Genomic DNA, 12708 nt, shown 5'->3' with positions numbered 1-12708 from the left:
GTGGGAATCTTTGAGCAGCAAACCTTGTGTTTCAGTGTGGGGATCTATAAACAGCAAAGGAGTCCTTACAAATGTTTCTAAGACCCTTTAACCTCTGGGTCACCATAGATGTCCCTCACCTCACTTCTCTCTTAGACCTCTCTAAATTCCTCATAACTCTTAATATACAACTAAACACACTTAGTTCATTGTTTCCCCTTTCTCAAATGTTGTATACTCATGTTTTCTTTAAAATCTACACTCTGGCAAGAGTTAATATCACATCTTAGTTTACACATTCAAATTTGCCGACATTCTTACTTTGGAAGGTAATCAAAAACAACCAGAAAAAAATCCTATATTTCCAAACTACATTTCATATGATGTAATAAAACTTTCAATTTAGTAAAGTTGATGACATTGATACATTTAAAGTAAAGTTACTTCTGTAAAGTAGCAGACTGGAGAAGTTACATCTTGTATCACTAGTGTCAAATTTGACAAAATGATTTTTAATTTCTCTTTTGGAACTATACCTGTTTATATACTTCTGATGGAAGAAAAGTTTCTGATCTTTAAAGATGAACTTAATAAATATTATATACATCTATTAGGTAAATATACTAAAATACTTATTCAAAAGTAAAAATAATTGCAACTCCCTAGACACTATTCTGTTAAACAAACATTGCATTAATCATTTATTGTTTCAAATACTGTTAATGATACATATATTTATACAGGCAAGAAAAGGTTTGGAAAGATAGCGTTTACACTGTTATAGCAGGTTATACTTGAAATTTAGGATTTTAGGGACCAATAATTTTCTATTTTGCACATGCATACATATTCCTTAAACACTATTCCGAGTGTTGCTGTTACATTCAGTGAATTTTCATTTCTAATATTGTTTTTTATATGTAGATGTTCCATTTTAGTGTTTTTCATGTCTTCTATTTCTTTCCTCATCAGGTTCATATTTTCCTTTACTGTTTTGAGGGTACATAGCCCACTTATCTTACAGAATGTAATGTCCTTATTTTTAATCCCATTATCTCTGGGTCTCACCCTATTGACTGTCCTGCAGGTTGTAGCTCCTATTTTTCTTCTTCTTCTCATGTCCAGTCATTTTATTTTTTACTGGACGCTAGTTGGTGTGAAATTTCTATGGTTAGGTCCCTTAAATACTGTTGGATTTTATTCTGGGTAACATTTGAGCAAAGTGAAATCAGTTGGGTCCTTTTAATGCTTGGTTCTCAGTTTTGTTGTGATAAATCTGGAGTAACTTTAGTTTACATCTAATTTAGCTCCTTCTAAGGATTATGCCCAATATCTCATGTGTTAGGAAGTCATCCCACTTTGGGGAGAATACAAATTATTTCTAACCCTGTGTGAGATCTAGGAATGCTTTAACCCAGTAGTCCCCAAGCTTTTTGGCATCAAGGACGAGTTTCATGGAAGAAAACTTTTCCATAAACTGTGTGTTGAGGAGGTGGATACCAGATTCTCATGAAGAGTGTGCGAGGCACACCCCAGATCCCTCACGTGCACACTTGACAGTAGGGTCTGAGCTCCTATGACAATGTAATGTCACCCCTGATAGGATAGTCTCAGGCCTCAATGGGAAGTGGCTCTAAATACAGATGACGCTTCACTTGCTCTCCCACTGCTCAGCTGACCTCCTGCTGTGTGGCCTGGTTCCCAATGGGCCACAGATAGGTTCCAGTCCTTGGCCTGCAGGTTGCGGACTACAGCTTTAACCTGATGCTGAACCTTCCAGTCACAATGGACCACATATATGACAGTGGTCCCTTAAACTGTACCTTTTCTATGTTTAGACACACTGTCACTTGGCATTGTGTTACAATTGCCTACAGTATTCAGTCCAGGAATATGCTGTTCCAGTTTGTAGCCTAGGAACAATAGACTATACCATATGGCCTAGGTATGCAAGAGGCTTCGTACTAGGTTTGTGTAAGTTCACTCTGTGATGTTCACACACCCATGAAATTGCCCGATGATGCATGTCTCACAACATATCCTTGTGGTGAAGCAAAGTGTAAGTGCAGCTTTTTCTCTGGCTTAGGGCATTTTTGTTTTTGTTTTCACAGAATTGCAGATCAGTGTCAAGCAAAACCTCGAGGTCACTTTTCCGTAGATCTCTAGTGCACTAGCTGTTCAGCTCCTTCTCTTTGGTGGTCTGTTCGACAAATGCCAGCTGCCTCAGCCTCTCAAACAGCCTCCTCCACTCAGGGACATTGCAGGCTCTTTTCAGCTCCCCCCACCTGAGCTGCCGTCTGGAAACTTCATGGAGTGGCATGATCACAGGTTCATCATATTCCCCTTCTCAGTCTTATATATCATATTTTCCAATAAACTAGTATTTCTATTTTTCCTCTTTCTAATGAAGATTTCTACAAGAAGTGTATGTCCATTATAAAATATTTGATCAAAAAGAACTCCACAGAAAGCTCATGATCAAGAAAAGCATTGTCGGGCGGAGCCTGTGGCTCAAAGGGGTAGGGGGCCGGCCCCATATGCTGGAGGCAGTGGGTTCAAACCCAGCCCCGGCCAAAAAAAAAACCCTGAAAAAGAAAGCATTGTTATGGTAAAAGACCCAGCTGTGAACTCTCTGACCTTATGGGAAAATTCCTCATGAACAATTAAGTAATCAACATACTTAGTCAACATTTACTCTATGTAACACAAACTAAATATATTTCTGTGTATGAGTTTACTGGCAAAAAAATATAGACCATGTGAAATCAGATCAACAAAATCTCTGACTCTGACACATGAAGGAAACTGCTTTTCTTTGATTGTTTTTTGTGAATAATGTGTCCCTCTTATTGTTCCAATCTCTACCTGCTAATCTTCATTGTATATTGCACCACATTTTAAATAAAGTTCTATTTCTTTCTAATCCTCCTTGGAAACTCTACTTTTGAAACCTCATTTTTAGCTATATAGGCTTATTCTTTCATTTTCACAATAGGATAATTTTTTTCTTAAGTTAGAATATTGCCATGTGTCAAATATTAAAAAAGAAACATCTTTTTATAACCCTACATCACTGGAAAAACTGTCAAAACTGCATTGTTTCATTTTATTGTTTTAATATTGTTGTTTATTTACTGTTCCTCCAGAAACTCCAATACTTTTGAAAATTGTAGTGGCAATTGTGGAAAAAGTTAGAAGTAGGATATATATGCTATCATCAACTGAAATAAAACAATTTTATTCCTGTTATGGTTATGATACATGATATTTGTTCATTTCTATGCATAAGTATTTCTACAATTTTTCTACCCAAATTATAGAAAAGCATTTGTGAATATTCTCAGTAACTTACTGTTAGCTGATTTGACCAAATCTCTCTCTGCCTGTCATAATTCAAATCTACTCTTTAACCTTCTTAAAGGCACTATCTACTTATATCCACATGTTTGGTGAACTCTCAGGGTTGTGCAGTATAATATTAAATAGAAGATTTAGATAAGTATTTTTCAGGGTTTAAAAAAAGACAAAAATTCCAACATACCAAAGGAGACATCCAAACTTAGAAACCATGGACTAAAAGGAACACACTATAAAATGCTCTGGAGACTAAGAATGGGATGTAAAATAAGTAGGCGGAGAGTAAATAAATATTTGTAGATGAAAGAAAATTGGGAAAATAATGAAAATATGCATTATCCTTTGCCAGTGAGCTCATACTCAAAATCCTACCAGGGAGCTCTCAGATAGACAAAGAAGACTTCATTTTCAATCGAATTTTTTTTTACAAGATTTTTATTTTGAAGATACCTGACAAGAACCCAAGCATACTGAAAATAGAAGGTTCTTGTAAATGGTATACAGAGAGTACCAAAAAATATATACACATTTTAAGAAAGAAAAAATTGAATTAAAATTTTAATACTCAATATAAACTGATAATGTATTATCTTTTATATTGCATTCCGTATCTCTTGTAATTTCAGATGCCAAATGTGAGTAGAGTATAACAATTTTAATACTTTTTTATCTTAAAATGTGACATCCTCTGTATATATGATAGATAGATAACCTACATTTATGTCCACATTTACACCCATATCTCGGTCTATATGGTCTTAGTGGTAGACAAGAGGGACATTAAATCCCTTAACTATGACACAGGTGGGAAGTAATTTCCTGTCCTTTGTTAAAGATTGCTACACATCATCTAGTCCACTATGATTATCCCAAATGTTTTCTGCATAGTGTTCTTTGTTCTAAATGTCATATGGACTATCCCTGATAGAAAGAAGATCAGGCATTAGGATGTGAATAGTAGACTTAAATGTAAAATGCAAAACTGTAAAATTCCTAGAAGTAACATAGAAGAAAACCTAGATGACATTGGGTATGGTGATGACATTTTAGATGGAACACCAAAAACACAGTCATTGAAGTAAAGCATTGCTGAGCTGGACTTCCTTAAGAATAAAAACTTGTCTGGAAAATAGAATGTCATGAAAATGAGAAAACAAGCCCCGGCCTGAAAGAAGCACTCCCCAAAGATACATCTGATACGGGCCTGTTGTTCTAAGTACACAAAGAACTCTTAAAATTTAAAAATAAGAAATGAAACAACCCAATTAAGAAATGGGCCAAAGATCTTTACAGACACCTCATCAAAGGAGATACACGGATTCCAAACAAACTAATGAAAATCTGTTCCACATCATTTGTCATCACAGAAATGCAAATTAAAACAACACCAATGATATCCATAATAGGTGTCGGATACACTTACACTATTAGAATAGCCAAAATCCAGAACACTGACAGTGCCAAATGCTGGCTAGGATGCATAGCGACAGGATGCATAGAACTCTCACTCATGGTGAGAGTGCAAAATGGTCCCGCCACTTTGGAAGGCATACTCTTCTCCACAATCCAGTGACTGTATCCCTTGGTGTTTACCAAAAGGACTTGAAAGCCTTACTAATCTTTGCATAGATATTTATAGCATCTTTATTCATAATTACCAAAACTTGGAAGCAACTGAGATGTCCGTTAGTAGGTGAATGAATAAACTGTGGTATATCCAGACAACTGAATATTATTCAGCAGTATGAAGAAATGTGCTATCAAGCCATGAAAAGTCATGGAGTAAACTTCAATGCACGTTACTAAGTGAATGAAGGCAATCTGAAAAGGCTGCATAGTGTATTATTCCAACTTTAGGACATTCTGAAAAAGGTAAAATTATAAGGACGGTACAAAGATCTGTGGTGGTCGGGAGTCAGGAATAGACGGAGAACAGATTTTAGGGCAGTGAAATTACTCTGTATGATATCATAATGATGGAAACATGTCATTATACACTTGTCTAAACCCCTAGAATGTGCAGCACCCTGAGTGCACTCTAACGTGTACTATGAGTGGTAAAGATGGGTGAGCTTTGGATGGTCAGGACGCACCAAAACAGTTCATCAATTGGAACAAAAACATCACTCTTGCAGGGAATGTTGGCGACCTGTGGGGCAAGGGAGTATTTGGAAGATCCCTGGTCCTTCCTCACATTTTTTCTTCCTGTGCACCTAAAACTATGGCATTTGCCACTCTCCCTGTTTCTCTCTCAGCACCGTTTTCATGATAAAATGTGTGGAAGTAAACAGCAATATAGCTACAAGTGCCCTTCACAGTGTTCATTCCGCAAAGTAGATCTGCCCCTTTGGAAGGCACTTTGCCCCATGGCCATCCTTTGTTTTCTTCCCTTGGTGGAAATGTCTTGCTTCTCTTTGAGAAAGATAATTCAGTCCTGTTTCCATTGCTCTTCCCCCCAGCTGCTATAAAAAACACAAGGGCACACACACACACCACACAAAAGAATTATAAAAAATTTCTTTTCACAGTTGCTCCTACCCAGCTCTGAAGTTCAGAACTCATATGACTGATGTATCCAGATAATTTAGTCCCAAGTCTGGGAAAAACCTGTTTCTCACGTTTCCCTCTCCATCTCTTACAGCCTCTTGACGCTTCACAGCACCTTCAAAAGAAAATGCATTCTCTGCCTGCCTGAAAGATGTTATAACCCAACCGAATATAAAAAAGAAAATAAAAATGGCAGACTGGACTCAGGTCTCCAGAGCACCACTCTCAGTGGGCAAACCCCCAGGGAAGAAACCAATTCCCAGCCTGAAATCATCAGCGCACAGGGCCAGGGAGGCGCTGGTCAGGCGGGGTTGTCTGTCTCCCCACCACTCCCCCAGACCGGGGCCTTTGCCAGGTCCCCACCTCCCCTGCTCCAGGGTTTTTCTCCCGCTCTCCACCATGCCGCATCAAGTGGCTTCTCGGAAACGTTTGCAGATTCTGCTGAGCTGGGAGGGAGGAAGGGAACGATGCGGGCAGGGTGAGGTCAGGCAAGGGCTCTTTCAGTGGCGGGACCTACACGCACACACGCCCCACCCGCAGGCTGGCTGTGGATGGGAGGCCGGCGACCCCCTTCGCTGCCTTCTCTGGGGGAACTGTGGAGGGGCCGCGGCATCATCACCATCGTGCCCCCAGCTCGGTCCCCGCCCTGCGCCGCCTGCAGGAGTGGAAGGAGGGAGCGAGGGGTGGGGACCCGGGCGCAGAGGGAGGCGGAGTGGAGGAGAGCGGCGCGGCTGCCCGGGGGAGGCGGGGCCGGTGCCTCCCTGGGCGCGCCCTGGGCGGAGGGACGCAGTCTCGGTGCGGGCCCCGAAGCGTTCCAGCTGCAGCCTCCGGCTTCCAATTCCGCGGGCTCGGCCGCCTGCGGCTGGGCTAGCCGGGGTACCGGCGGCTGGTAGCGGCGGGCGTCAGCGGAGCAACAGGAGCCCAAAGAGAAAGAAGCGACAGCAGCGGAGAGAAAGCCAAGGCGGGGAAGAGAGGCCGGGAGTGAGGAAGAGTCTCCTGCAGCCCGCGCCCTCCTCGGGCCCGCTTCTGCAGGTGCACGGGGTGGGCATGACCCTCCGGGAAGCTTGCAGGTCAGTGCCTTTTCTCTTGCTGTGTCGCTGTGGCGGGAAGGGAAGCCGCCAATCTTTCGCCAGAGCTCCGCTCAACCGCCACACCCACCTGTGTCCATTTTCACATCCCTGGGTTTGGGGGCCACCCTCCATGAGGCCACCTGGAAAGTAGAGAGGAGAGATGCCAGGCGGGGTGGTCCCCGCTCCTGGAGGAAGAGAAACTGGAAGGGCAAATGCGTGGCGAGGCTGCTCCTTGGCGGGTTTGACTGTGTGGGCCGACTGCCAGGTAGCGCTGCCTCACGGGCAGTTGTCTTTTATTCATTTCCGTCGACGCTAGCGGAGTTGTTAGATGGGTGAGTTTCAGGGTCAGTTCGCGTTCCTTGTGCGCAGAAAGCCTGGGCTGTGTTTCCTGTCTGCAAGACGGAGCGCGCATCCCCGGCGCGGCTGGTGTCACCTGTGGGGAGGTCCACGGAAGGGCGGACAGAAGCCGGTAAGGAACCAGACGGCTTAACCCGGGTTTCTCCATGCAGTCACCCCCCCCCCCCCAGCACATGACAGTGAAATTCAGATAAGATTCGGAATTATTTTAACTTTTTATCAACTTCAACTGAAACTATCGTTTATTTTTAGGAAAAAAAAAAAACTCCTGTATTTTCGTTCCTTATACGAGTATCGAAGACAGAAGCAAGATTACCAAGCAAAACCTTTAATGACATTCTTTTTGTGATTATGTAAACATATTACTCATTCTTTCAGTATTTTCAAAAGTTGCAACGTGCATAGTAAATTATATCTCCTTTGAAGTTAAAAGCAATTTTTAAAAGAGTTTAGGAGAGTTTTCTAAAAAGCTCTTTTCAAGAAGATAAAGACCAAAGACCAAGTCAGTGTAAGATTTTTAAGAACATGATATATATTCAGTTACTGAGTTTGATGTCAGTGTTGAGTTTTACAGAAAAACAATGTTCTTTTCTATTTCTTCTTCCCTGTAAACAGAGGAAGGTTTTCCTTCCTTCTCTCTTCCTGCTCTCCTTCCTTCCTTCTTTCCTTCCTTCCTTCCTTCTTTCCTTCCTTCCTTCCTTCTTTCCTTCCTTCCTTCCTTCTTTCCTTCCTTCCTTCCTTCTTTCCTTCCTTCCTTCCTTCCTTCCTTTCTTCTTTCCTTCCTTCCTTCCTTCCTTCCTTCTTTCCTTCCTTCCTTCCTTCCTTCCTTTTTTCCTTCCTTCCTTCCTCCCTCCCTCTCTCCCTCCCTCCCTCCTTCTCTTTCTTTATAATTTAAAACATATTTTCATGACTTTTCCTTTAACATCAACAAAATCTCTTTATAGATAACCTACAAAATAAATCCAATTATTACATTTTCCATGTTCTTAAAAAGTCTTCCAAGTCTTCTCCTACTATTATTTTAAATATTTAAGCTAGAATTTACTTTCTTAGAATTTATGGTAATTAAGATTTTCAAAAAGTTTTATTGATTACTTGAAAGGTAGTCTTATTTGACTCCTATGTGTAGAATTATCAAAATTGTTAGACTAGCTTATTCACAACTAAATGCTGGACAAAATAGGGTATTCAGTGTAATGGAGGATGTGCCCTCTATTTAGGTAAGTGATCATAGCTTGGCTGAAGATAAGTTTTTAAATATTTTGTAGGTTTTAAAAAGGACATTTCTTTTAGAAGTAACCACTGTGCCATCAGGGCACAGTGATATAGTTTTACGGAGGCTGGGTATATGACATCTCATGATTCCTATGGTTCAGGGCTGGGCTGACAGGGTGCCTGATGCTTCCACAGAAGAAGGATGAGTCAGGTCTGGCTCTCTTCCAAAAGCATTCTGTGGCGGGTGCCTCCTTCTGTCCCTCGGGGCCCACAGATAATCTTGGGAGTCCTCCTGTGGTAATGCTTCTGTGTTTTTGCTACCTGTTGCTGTACTGAATTTTAGCAGCAAAGAAACAGTAGGAAATTTGGAATCAGTGTGGTCCTATTCACTTTATGTAATAAGAACAAGTCACTTTCTCTGTGGCAAAGAAAAAATGGAATGTTGCATTTTGAATGAATCATAGACACTAATCTAATATCTAATTTCTATTCCTATTAGCTATGCAAAAGAGTGTGAAGTGCTAGAAAGATTTATATTTTATTTTTGATGACAAGTCATGTCCCTGGACTTAAGAAAATGAAAATTTATTAATGTCAAAAAATCATTCTAGATAATATAATGGTAATAATTTAGGGTTTTCCCTAAAACTCTTTCTTAAATTCTTCCCCCCACTTTTTATCATCTGAATAAATAGGGTTTTTTCCCACGAGTTATTGAAGTCACCTTTGGTTGCTTTTTTTTGCTCATGGCTCCATTTCACTCCTCTTCAGCTCATATATAGATATATCAATCTTGTCTCCCAAATATATCTCTATTGTTCTCAGATCTCTCTCTTCTACCCTCTTTTCTATATCTATGCTGTCACCAAATTAGTTCAGGTAATCGCCATAATCTACCAGGAATCCTGCCACAACCTTCAAATTCGTCTCTTTACTTCCATAATTTGTTCCCCTATACAGAGCAATTCACTCTCCATACAAAGCAATATTATCATGTTCCCCCTTAAAAACGTTCAGTGGCTCACAAGTACATTTTAAGAAAAGGAATATACGTATAAACACTGAAACTGATTAGCAACAACAAATGCCTTCATTAGCATACGGTTCCTTCTCTGATATGTCCCTTGATTCCAACATCACCCAAACCCATCTTCTCATTCCTGGGCTCCTGCAGGTCCTCTGTTAACTGGTACCCATGGGTATCAGTCTTTAAGGGCTTTTCAAATGCATTTCCTCTCGCTCCTTGCATGGCCACTCCTTAAACTTTAAATTTCAGCTCAAAGGTCTCTATGTTTTAAAAATATCATTCTTAATTGCCTTATCAAAAGCAGGTTGTCACCTGTTAATCTTGATCTTGGTACCTCATTTGTTTCCTTCCTAGAGCTTTTTGGCATGGAGGTTATTTTGTGGATTTGCACTCTAAGAGCTCTAAGAGCACCCAGACCATGCATGTTGACCCAGCCTCGAGAATAGTACCTGGCTTAAAATGGGAGGGGGTTCATAGATATTTATGTAAATAATAAAATTTAAAAATATCAATTTTTTCCATAAAAGTTATCAACCTTAGAAATTGATGCATTTTTTGATTCAATTTATTTTTTATTCACTGAACATCCAGTATGTTTCTAACCTTCTGTGTTATGATGTTGAGGAGGTAAAATTAAAATACAATGAGATATATTTCCATTTTTTAGCAGTATAGATGATAATGTATTCAAAGCTAAGTCATTTGTAATGCATTCTTAGAGAGGTAGTGACCATAACTGGATTAAAATATATTTTAAGGAAAAATTAGGTTGGATTCCATAAACTAATGTGGTTTTAATATGAGTGACTCCTAATCTACAATGATGACCTCATTAGGTTTAAATTTTTATCTTTTACCAAACATTTGATCATCTTTCAATAATGAGCAAATTTAAAATGTTTTTAAGTAAATGTGGACTCCTGAGTGAGCTTAGTTGACAGAAGTGAGGTTAGATGAAGCTAAGGGCCATGGAGATGTTTCTCACATGGTCTAAGTTGACATTTTGCTTCAGGCACAAGGGGAAAATTATCTTACAAGGAATAATCATTCACTAAAGAAGGCTCAGAGCATTCCTGTGGGTTGATACATAATTACTGAGTGGGGATGAGAACTTCAGACTTCATGTTGGTGAATGATAGTGTCACATGTATTGTAGAATTTTACTACAAAAGCATATACACACATGCACTTTGTATGGCAATAAGTCCCCCCTTTACTTTTCAAGAAGAAATTGTAGATATTGGACAATTCATTTTATTATTACCATTTGGTTGAAAATTTAGCTAATGGTTCAGTAATCAGCTATGATTAATGATAATTTTTTATCTAGCGAATTGGCCAGAAACTTATTTTTGGTAAATAATTTGGCAATGACATTTCATCTTTAAAGACTAAATTATTTTATTGATTTTCACAAGGGATTTTCTTAAATTTGCCATTGAGATGGTGTGTTTGGGGTTGTTGTGATGGATTGGAGTGTATTTGTGTACATTCCATTTACACAGCAAAAATTAGTTAATGTATTCTTCACAGGGTTATTGTGACATGTTTCTTCAGAACTACATACCGTTAGATGACCACTTGAGATGGCAAGGTCATAAAAAAGGATTGTATAGAAGTATTTTTGCATGAAGAATTGTGAGAGAGCATTACAGAATGTGGGTAGAATACTTTTGTGGAATATGAGATAACAGTCTTGGTGTCTTGCCATCCTATAAGTGAAATTTCCTCATTAAGGTTTTATTTACTTTTTCCTCTCTGCATAGCTGAAAGGAAATGGCTATAGGCAAAAGGAAAGCCATCAGCTCTTGGCAGCTAAAGGTAGAAGGAAGTTTGTAAAAATGAAACTCTTCTGGGTGATGAGGAAAATTGCCAGACCATGATTAAGAGAGAAGGAAGAGGGGATGCCTGGAACAGTGCCAGTAAATGCAACACGCCACAGGCAAATTTGACTTCACATTACATACAGAACTGGATCGCTCTGTGTCATTTTAGCACTACTGAGAAAACAGGGTTTTTTTTCTTCTTTCTTTAAAATAACAACTCATTGGTAAGTGAAAACATGTTGTTGTTGCTTCTTTAAGACAGGAAACAGAATTCCTCTGAATTTTTTAACATGATATAACAGGAAGCCAAAATGCCATGTCTTATTCTTACAACCTACCACCGCTGCCTTATTTGTAATATGTTTGCTATTCATTTCATGATTTCCTTTTGTTGCATCAGGTGTGTGAGAGCCTGCTGTTATTGATCATGATTTTTTTAATGTCTCTTTGGATTGTTTACAAAGCTTACTGAATCATTTATCAAAATATAATATGACTCTAATTGCACCTATGATTGTTCACTTGGAAATTTAGAAGGAGTGAATAATATTTACAGTGGGATTCACCTACCATTCTGTTTTCCTTTTCTTCTTTTTCTTCTCCTCCTCCTCTCTTACATCTTATCTTCGACATGTTTGATACATACGCCGTTAATGCACGTTTCACTCCACTTTCAGTACAAAAGTAATATTGGTACAAATAATTGAAAAATTAGATCTCGAAAAAATATTTAATAAGGTTAGATGGATGCATTTAAGTGTAAGTACAAAGACATTTCCAAAGAGATTTTTAATGAGGTTTTCTATGTGTTATATGCCACACTAGGCATCTTATTTTGTTTTAAAAAACAGGGGTGATTTCATTGGATGTAGTATCTACTAGTATTTATTAGTTGCTCATAAAGTATATATTTTAGAATCCAATGTAATTATTTTAAAATATGTCATCTTCTTGAAGTTCTATAGACATATAAAAAAGAAGTAAACATACATATTTAAATTCATATAGATAAGTAAAACAGGAGAAATTAAAGAAATATATGATAATAAGATGTCATTTAATGTATTAATTTAAAATCCGCTAAGTGACTAATATTTTAAGTCCAATGGACAGTTCAAACTTTAGGGCTTAGAATATGGGTAAGTTATTTACTATAAGTACATTCTGAACATGATAAATTTATGTTTTATGGATAAATTTATAGTCTCACTTTGTCTGAGTGATGATCCAGAATTAACATTCCTTCTAGGTAAATATCATAGGACTAATCTTTATAAGCAATCCTTTCATGGAATAAAATATTATATTGAGGTGATGAGTTGGTTTCCTT

At 38.7% G+C, this 12708-nt stretch overlaps 1 protein-coding gene across 1 annotated transcript in view; it reads left to right on the top strand.

Annotated features, from left to right (window-relative positions):
* The first annotated feature begins 6884 nt into the window (after positions 1 to 6884).
* SCN9A (sodium voltage-gated channel alpha subunit 9) overlaps positions 6885 to 12708 on the top strand; it is a 166617-nt gene continuing 160793 nt past the window's right edge. The window contains exon 1 of the mRNA XM_012808458.1: positions 6885 to 6953. The gene's annotated coding sequence lies outside the window, so the exon portion shown is untranslated. The remainder of the gene's footprint in view (positions 6954 to 12708) is intronic.

Source organism: Otolemur garnettii, unplaced genomic scaffold (assembly GCF_000181295.1).
Source record: "Otolemur garnettii isolate 467f Iridium unplaced genomic scaffold, OtoGar3 scaffold00090, whole genome shotgun sequence".
Classification (NCBI taxonomy): Eukaryota; Metazoa; Chordata; class Mammalia; order Primates; family Galagidae; genus Otolemur; species Otolemur garnettii.
The sequence above is the reverse complement of the archived record's forward strand: the minus strand, read 5'-3'. Positions and strand labels throughout refer to the sequence as shown.